A 10,149-nucleotide genomic window follows, 5' to 3' on the forward strand; every position below is an offset into this window, starting at 1 on the left:
ACGCAGTTCACTGTTTGTTTATTTGCTCGTTTGTCTGTTTTGACAAGTAGCTCAGACTGATCTGGAACTCGCTCTGTAACCCAGGTTAGTCTTGAACTCCTGGGGATACTCCACGCAGAAATGTCTCCAGTCAGATCTTTTATTCCTTGATAGCTGTTTATCAAGGCAATTTTGGATAGATGACTCCACTTAAAAACGGCTTACAACTAAGGAGCCATGAATTAACTTCACTGCCAGAAGTGACAGCGGATCCAGAAAGAGGATGGCTAACTTCCAGGCTCAGCGCTGTCACACCAAGGCCCCAGGTCCTTTCCATATTTTTGCTCTGTTACCATTGTGGGATAGCTTGTGACCTCTGGCTTATCCCCCCAGCCCCCCCCCCCCCATGCTCACAGGAGGCTGCAGCACTTCAGAGGCTGACCAGCATCGAGGAGAGGGTCTCTTGGAAGACATGATACCTTTTTCCAGAAACTCTCCAGCAGATTTCTCCTCGTGTCTCATTGCTAATGAGTTGTATTCCCTGTGCCCTTCCTTTAATCAGCCCTGGAATGGGAATGGTTTTTCTATGGTGACATTCATTCTTCAGTATTCATGCCCCTGGGAGTGGGCAGGCTGTGTCTCCTTCTATCTATGGCCACCCACAACCTGAGAGTATTACTGTTGTGCGGAAAATGGAGGCGCGAACAGCAGCTGTGCAATTGTCCTTGGCCGGGCCTCCTGGCCATCTCCGTAGGTCTCCCGGTCCTCTGCAGGCAGGTACTGCTGTCCCAGTCCGTCAAGGCTCAGAAATGGTCTCCCAGTTAGCTCCTGGGTGGGTTGAGATCTGACTCTGTTGGGAACCCCTCGAGGTCTCAAAGGAAAGTCCTCGACCTACAGTGAATGCCAGAGGTTTTGTTAAAGCAAAAATAAAAAATAAAAATGATAAATACTTTCAAGTGTTCAGTACTGCAATAGTGGGCTAATTACAGACTGAGGCAGGAAAACACACACCCTTGCTAGGCTTAACTTTGTGTTTTAATAAACAGTTTAGAGGAGAGAAAAATGGCCTGGTGTTGGCTGTCGAGAGGCGCCCTCTGAGCTGTTGAAATATTTAGTCTGCTGTAATTGCCTGCCATCCCTCAGGTTCCCACTGACGGCTGCAGGGGGATTCTCAGGAACAATCTCCCGCCTGGGGGTTACTGTGGCTTGGTAATGGCTTCTCAGGCGAGCTCATTGGGGATTTATTTCTGGGCGGAATTAATTTCTCTTTAGAGAGAGCATTTGTGGCTGCCTCCTTCAGAAGGGGGGATTTCGCTCAGTTTCTTTCTGTCTTCCAGCCGTGTGTGCTAGGCTGGCAAATGGCTTTAGATGGGAAAGTGGTTTTGTTTCTCATTCAGATAAATCGAGTTTATTATATCTCCCAGGTACTAGAAACATCCACCATGTGCCCAGTCCTATGCAGGAGGCCTGGAATGTTCCAAGGCTCTACTGTCATGAGGGAGATGAGTAGACATGTCCAAGTCCTGTACAGATGAGGAGCTGTGGGCGTTTGGGGCTCTTGGTCTCCCCTGGGGATCCGTGGGGGGAGGAAAGGAAGGCTTCCTGAAGGAGGCGAGGCCAGCAAAGGAAAGGTGCTTCCACACGACAAGAGCCATCACCCCACTTTTCAGCCTGCCCCAGCCCCACCCCATGCACACTCCTGGCAGTGGTGATAGTGGCAATTAGAGCAAGAACAGGGCACTTGCTGGGGGTCGCGCGTTGCCCAAAGCAGTTCACCTTTGGAACAGTGCCCAACTCCCACGCGGCCCTGTGACACGGCCTTCGCACCGCCGCTTTACCAGTGGAAACACCTTCCCCAACGACGCAGTGCACGGCGGCAGCAGAGAGTCAGAACCCAGCTACCCCGAGTGCTCAGCCCCGGAGCCTGAAAGGCCTGACAGGAACGAGGAACCAGACCAGTGACGCTAGATCAGGCTTATTGGAGTGGCTCTCGGGTGAGGTTCACTGGTCCCAAGATGTGAGGCCAGAGAAGTCGCATCCAGGACCTAAGATGGAGGTCTTCTATTTATTTATTTGGTTTTTTGAGGTAGGGTCTCACTCTAGCTCAGGGTGACCTGGAATTCACTCTGTAGTCTCAGGATGGCCTCAAACTCACTGCAATCCTCCAACCTCTGCCTCCCAAGTGCTGGGATTAAAGGCGTGCGCCACCACGCCCGGCTCAGATGGAGGATTTTTAAAGGGTAGGGTGGGAGAAGATGATGTGTTAGCTAGGAACCAGGGCTCGCCTGCAGAAAGTAACTATTTCAAGGATGGGAGGGAGCAGAGGTCTCCTTATAAGGTCCCAACTAGGGAGGGGGACCAGCCATTGGCTGGCAGGGGAGCCTTGAAACTGCTGGTCCCCATCATGCCCAGGAATGTGGGTGGTGGGGTTATTGGAGGGCATGGGCATCATGTTAGGTCCTTTGTTCTGAGCACGTCCAGCCTAAACAGCACCATGCTGCCTCTCAGGGTGCCTTGCACCTGTAAAACTTAGGTACACAAGGCATGGTCATGGGACTGCAGTAACATAGGTGGATATGGTGCGCATACATAATGTTTCCTTTTAAAAGATGAGGCATGGCTGGAGAGATTGCTTAGCAGTTAAGGTGCTTGCCTGCAAAGCCTAAGGACCCAGGTTTGATTACCCAAAACCCACATAAGCCAGATGCACCAGGGGGCACATGCTGGAGTTCTATAGGCCCTGGTACACCCATTCTGTCCCACTCCCGCCTCTAAAGAGCAACAACAACAACTATAGATAGATAGATAGAGAGATAGATAGATAGATAGATAGAGATATGTATATATACATATGTATGTATGTATGGCTTCGTGTTTTGTTAGAGCCATTCATGGATTGACTTAGGCCCCTAACTTTTGGAGACCATACCCTTGAAATAGCTTCTTTGGGGAAGAAATGGCTCCCCAGAGGGCCTGGCTAGAGAAAACCCGCCAGAGGGAGCATGCGTGTTTGATTGTGTTTTCCCCCTCTGGGTATAACATGATGCCACCCTTGAGTAGGGTGCTTTGCCTAGGCAGCCTTGGCCACACTGGAACAGAACAATACAGGGACAGCCAGGTCTGTGGCTGTGGTAATGGAGCTATTGAACCTCCTTAATAGAAGGAGGGGAGGGTCACAAGATCCTCACCTGGGATTTTAGCTATTGTTCCCTTCTTTTGTCTCCACCCCCACCAGTTGCAAATGACCTTGGGTGATGCTAGATTCTATAGAAAGTGGAAGGTTCATTGGAAGAGGAGCTTCATGATGTGGGCACCTATGTACACTGGGTGGGACGCTGTGGTGATGGAGCTGTCCTCAAGTGACCCATGCACCTGTGAGCGACCTCTCACCCGGGCTCTGTAACTTACTGGTTCGTCAAAAAGTGGACTTTGGTATAATTTCACTGTGGTTTTCATCTGAGCTCTACCTAGAGTGACTATACATGTGCTTATGTCTCCTCAGGGAGAAACAGTCATGTAACAACATGTTTTATAGCAAGTGACATCTGAGATGGGGGGCAGCAGTCATCTTTGCCTGGTGGTGGACCTCTATATAACTTGAAATGAAATTTCTGGTAGCATCTTGGTCCTCTGGGCTGTGTGGGAGAAATTTAGCCATTAGAGAACTTTGAATTTTACCAAAATGCAACCAATATATCCCTGGCTTCTCTCGCTGGCCTCCACAGAGGGAGTCAGGGTCAAGGTCACCTAACCAGTGGAAATGCCCCGAGGCTTGGAGCCGAGCGCTGGTTTAGTGTAGGTCAGCTGGCCCGATCCATGGTGCTCAGTGCCCGAGGGAGCCGGGAGTCCCAGCAGACAAGGGTGAGGTGTGGGCGGCCTCAGCACTTACCTCCTGCGCTTTCTCAGATGGGACCGTCTTGTGTGGCTCTCCTACTGTCCTTCAGGATGGGGGAGCTGTCTGTCAGAAGTCCCCCGAGACTGAAGGCCTGGGCTTCTAATTCCTTAGCAAACAGAACCCGCAAGAGGAAGGGAACCAAGATGCAACCATGCCCTCTTCAGTGGTGACAGCCTTTTCCCAAACATTTGAGCAAATATGTTCATGAGCCAGGCAAGTTTAAGTCAAAATCAGGTACGGAGTCCCTCTGGGCTTCATTTGAGAAGCACAATGCAGACAGCCTGTTCTGTACTATTAATAAAGATGTTGTCTGTAACAAGCAAGACGAGGTCCAGCACGAGGTCTCGCACGAGGTCGTTAGGTGTGACACATTGTTGGGGCCTCGGCAGTGATGAGCGTGGAATGCCTGCGGGTGTTACCTAAGCCTTGACCCTTACCACAGTACTAAGCTGACGGGAGGTTACTGTGGGCTGGACGCTGCTCTGTCTTCCATACATATTGAATGAAACTTGGAGTACTGAGTAGCTACTATAAAGTATGTGCCATTAAATCACTGGCAATTAACTTGGCAAGTACGGCGGCACTATGAGGTAGGCACAGTTGTGACTCATGATCAGGAAGCCCGGAGTTTGAGGACCTCAGCCCGAGGTCTACACAGCTGGCCTGAAGTCAAGAGTGCCACCTTTGGAAGTGGCATGCTGAGCCCCGCGCTGGTTAACATTGTCCTGCTGGCGTGACATTACTCGCCTCCTCTTCCGTGACTCTTCCCACCATGCTGCTTCCTGATGCAGCGACGGGCTTTCCAACAGCCTGTAATGACCTTTCCTCACAGTTCTCTCCATGTAGTTCGGTGTGCCGTCACCATGTGAGGAATGGGGAGGGTTCTCAAAGGACTGTCTGACTGGGGACACGTGTGTGCTCCCCCGTCCATGTAAAGGACAGAGATTTAAGGAGACATAATATGGATCAGCACCGCGAAGAGCTCCTCCTGGTTGTCTACCTGGGAGGGATGTGCTTAATGGATGTGAGCTGAAAACCCTGGTTCTGGACTGGAGAGATGGCTTAGCGGTTAAGCGCTTGCCTGTGAAGCCTAAGGACCCGGTTCAAGGCTCGATTCCCCAGGACCCAGGTTAGCCAGATGCACAAGGGGGCGCACGCGTCTGGAGTTCATTAGCAGTGGCTGGAGGCCCTGACGCGCTCATTCTCTCTCTCTCTCTTGCTCTCTGCCTCTTTCTCTCTCTGTCCATCGCTCTCAAATAAATAAATAAAAATAAACAAAAGAATTTTTTTAAAAACCCTGGTTCTGTAATGGCGACACTACAGTTTTCAGAGGAGCTTCTTATGCGCACTTCAGATACCTGACTGAACTTCAGCCTCACTGCTCCCCACCAACATGCATGCAATTGTCCCCACTTTGTCCATGAATGCCCTGAATCTCGGCATGAAGAGGGGCTCAATGAGGAAATGTTTTTGGCAGTGGTCACAGTGACCTGGAAACAAAGGAGGAATCCAGGAAGTAGGTCATTCAACCTGCCACTTCTCCATTCCTGAAATCTCTGCGTGGGGCTTCCTGTTGGTGGGACTCAACTGGAAGCCAGGGGCCCAGGGTGTCCATTACTGGCCATTGCTACAGTTTATGGAGTGCAGGGTGTTGGAGCGTGAGCAGAGGGGGAAGAGAGGAGAGGGCCACCAGTGGAGAGACATTTTCTTCAGAGGTGTAACCACTGGTAAATTGCCTATGCTCCAGTCAATAACCTCCCCCCCCATGTTCATGCAAGCAACTTGAATTAAACTTAGTGGGCAGCCAAAATAAAAGCCATGGAAGACTGGGCATGGTGGTGCACACCTTTAATCCCAGAACTTGAAAGGCAGAGATAGGAGGATTGCTGTGAGTCCTAGGTCAGCCTGGGCCAGAGTGAGAGCCAACCTGCATAAAAAAGAAAAAAGACAAAAAAAATAAATAAATAAAGCATGGAAGGAGGAAGCCCAGTTGGGAGGAAGAAGGGGTTGGTCCAGTAGGCAGGAGACGGGGTGAATGTGGTCAGAATACATTATACACATGCATGAAATTTTCAAGTATTTTTTTTTTTTGAGATAGAATTCTCACTCTAGCTCAGGCTGACCTAGAATTCACTATGGAGTCTCAGGCTGGCCTCAAACTCATGGTCATCCTCCTACCTGTGCCTCCCGAGTGCTGGGATTAAAGGCGTGCACCCTCAAGTAATTTTTTCGATCAGTCAGGGCAGAGACGTTCAGCACAGTGAGACAGGGATGAGCTTCAAACGCCGGGAGTCGGTTTCACAGAGCATCTCACTGTAACTTGATGGAAGTCACTGGGCCTGTAGAGTCACTGGTACATGCAAATCTCCTTGGGGATTTCCTGCTAGCTCCTCAGGCACTCACGATGAATTATTCACCCCCTCTATTAATGTTTGATTTCTAACAAAAGAGCAGGTTTGACAAAGGCCTCAATGCAAGGATCCAGTGTGAGCTCAGACCTGCAGCCTACTCTTGACAGGTCTGGCTCACCTTTGGTGGCTAAATGTTTTAGAGGGTAGATAAGGGCCATGCTATGCTCCATAAATATTTCAGAGTAAGGGGCCATGCCACGCTCCATAAATATTTCAGAGGTTGAAGTTGGCTGTCAAGATACCAGCACATTTATGAACATTGATGGTACCCAACCAACGGAGGGTAGCCCATTCAGATGGAGATCACCAATGCTGGGAAGAATCATGCAAACGTGCACACCATGCAAATATTATGAAGTGAAAAACCCAGGCTGAGCCGGCCATGGTGGCACACGCCTTTAATCCCAGCACTCAGAGGCAGAGGTAGCAGGGTTGCTGTGAGTTAGAGGCCAACCTGAGACTACATAGTGAATTCCAGGGCTAGAGTGAGACACTACCTCAAAAAAAAAAAAAAAAAAAAAAAAAGCCTAGGCTAGAAGGCTTGAGAGATGGCTCAGTGGTTAATGGCACTTGCTTGCAAAGCCTGATGGCCTGATACCCATGTAATGATGGATGCACAAAGTGGTTCATGCATCTGGAGTTTATTTGCAGTGGCAAGAGGCCCTGGAATGCCAATTCTCTCCCTCTCTCTCTCTCTCTCTCTCTCTCCAAATAAACAAATTATTTTTAAAAAACCAAGGCTGAGGATACAGCTCAGTGGTAGAAAGCCTGCCTACTATGCATGAGGCCACAAACAAAACAAACAAACAATCCTGAAGACATTGGGTTCTGAGACCACCAGACAATGGCAGGAAGAAATGAGATTCTGTGTCCTGGCATATTTGCCAGTTGTTCTGCCTGTGTCCTGGAGACAATGTCTTTCTTTCTTTCTCCCTTCTTATCTCTGCCTCTCTCTTTTTCCTTTTGCTTCCTTTTATTTGATGTTTCCTCTGCCTCCTACATCTTCCCTTAGAATTCCATGACCCAAGCCTACTGATGTTCCAGTGATCTTGGGAACAGTGAAGTGTCCTTGGATGCAGAGTCTCATGAGGGCCTGATGATCTTCAGAGGTGATGACTTCTTGTATCTCTTCACCTTGCAGAAAGGGCCAATGCCACTGTGTCTTTAAAAAAAATGGAAACATGTATGTATGTATGTATTTTTAAGCAGAGTAAGGGGGAGAGGTAGAGGAGAGATAAAAAGAATGGACATTGGGCTAGAGAGATGGCTTAGTGGTTAAGCACTTGCCTGTGAAGCCTAAGGACCCCAGTTCAAGGCTCGGTTCCCCAGGACCCACGTTAGCCAGATGCACAAGGGGCACATGCATCTGAAGTTCATTTGCAGTGGCTGGAGGCCCTGGCGCACCCATTCTCTCTCTCTCTCTCTCCCTCTTTCTCTGTCTGTCGCTCTCAAATAAATAAATAAAAATAAACAAACAACAACAGCAAAGAATGGACATGCCAGGACCTCCTGCCACTGCAAATAAACTCCAGACACATGTGCCACTTTGTGCATTTGGCCTTAGGTGGGTCCTGGAGAACTGAACCAGGACCGTCAGGGATTGCAAGCAAGTACCTCAACCATGGGGCCATGCCTCAAGCCCTCTACTGTGTCTTTTCTAAGGACACTGTTTGGTTTATCTAAACCAATAACCTCAAATGCAAAGGTCCCACATGGCATCATTCTTGAGACCGTGGCAAAAGACTATCTGGCACATTCGAGAGCTGGTCGGCCCAGAGTGCAGGCCAGCAGGCTCCCACTAGCTTCTCGCACTTCCCTTGAGGTTCTCCATTCTTGCTGGACTCACGCTGGTACTTGTCCAGCACCTTTCTGCTGACATTTCCATCTGTCCTGCACACTGCAGCCAACGTGATATTCCCAGATTCTAGCTCAGGTGAAGCCACTGCTCTGCTTAAAATCCACCAAAGAAGCCTTCTTTCTAACTGAACTGGGCAGGAGCTTGTTGAGATAACACCCAGCGCCTGCGACAAAGAGCTCCCACTTTCCTTCCTTCCTCTTCACTATGCTTACCGCCCATCAGATGCTGTCCGTCCTCTTTATCTTTCTGTCTGTCTCACTCCTGTGTCCTTGCTTTTGTCCCTTCAATGGAGATTGCCTCTATCCTGACTTCACAGTACGGTTTCACGAATCACTTCCACAGTAGCTGAAAGTAAAGGTAAACTTTCCCTCTTAAGAAGGTTCTGTGGGGGCTGGAGGGATGGCTTAGCAGTTAAGGCACTTGCCTATAAAGCCTAAGGATCCAGGTTCGATTCTCCAGGTCTCACATAAGCCATATGTACAAGGTGGAGCATGCGTCTGGAGTTTGTTTGCAGTGACTGGAGGCCCTGGCGTGCCCATCTTCTCTCTCTCTATGTTTCTAATAATGAATTTTTTTAAAAAGGTTCTGTGGTCAAGTATTTACATCGAGGGAATTGATAAAGACTTCAGACCCCATTGTGGACTCTTAAGCAGTTTTGTGGTTCATATGATTCTTTCTGTGAACCACCAACACTATCACCACACCATCACTGCATCCACCATCATCTCCATCACCACTGCCATCACAATCGTCATCACCACTACCACCATCCCCATCCCATCCTCACCACCACCACTAAAGTCACTGTCACTGTGACCAATCGTCATCATCCTTACCTCCTCTTCTCCATCATCCCCACCACAGTGATCATCACTGTCACTGTTTCCATCATCACCACCATTACATCACCACCACCTCCACCACTACCACCATCATCACCACCTCCTCCACCACCATCACCATCACCACCACCTCCTCCACCACCACCACCATCACCACCACCTCCTCCACCACCATCACCATCACCACCACCTCCTCCACCACCACCACCATCACCAGCACCTCCTCCACCACCACCACCATCACCACCACCTCCTCAACCACTATCATCACCACCACCTCCTATACCACCACCACCATCACCACCACCTCCTCCACCACCACCACCATCACCACCACCTCCTCCACCACCACCACCATCACCACCACCTCCTCCACCACCATCACCATCACCACCACCTCCTCAACCACTATCATCACCACCACCTCCTCCACCACCATCACCATCACCACCACCTCCTCCACCACCATCACCATCACCACCTCCTCCTCCACCACCACCACCATCACCACAACCTCCTCCACCACCATCACCATCACCAACACCTCCTCCACCACCACCACCATCACCACCACCTCCTCCACCACCATCACCACCACCATCACCACCACCACCACCATCACCACCACCTCCTCCACCACCATCACCACCACCTCCTCCACCACCACCACCATCACCACCACCTCCTCCACCACCACCACCATCACCACCACCTCCTCCATCACCACTACCATCACCACCACCTCCTCCACCACCACCATCACCTCCTCCACCACCACAACAACCATCACCACCACCTACTCCACTATCACCATCACCACCACCTCCTCCACCACCACCACCACCATCATCACCACCTCCTCCACCACCACCACCACCACCATCACCACCACCACCACCATCATCACCACTATCTCTACCACCACTGTCATCACCACTACCACCACCTCTACCACCACCATCACCACCACCACCTCCATCACACCACACCTCAATCACCACCATCACCACTACCACCTCTACCACCATCGTCACCACTGTCTCCACCACCACCATCATCACATAGCATCCTCCACATAGTATTTTCAGTTCTTTCCATGAGGCAGTGGAGCTGAGTCGTTCTCTCGGATGCTGGAACAATGCCTCCCAGCCTTCCTCAGCTCCA

The sequence above is a fragment of the Jaculus jaculus genome, chromosome 7 (genome assembly GCF_020740685.1).
Source record: "Jaculus jaculus isolate mJacJac1 chromosome 7, mJacJac1.mat.Y.cur, whole genome shotgun sequence".
NCBI classification, from domain to species: domain Eukaryota; kingdom Metazoa; phylum Chordata; class Mammalia; order Rodentia; family Dipodidae; genus Jaculus; species Jaculus jaculus.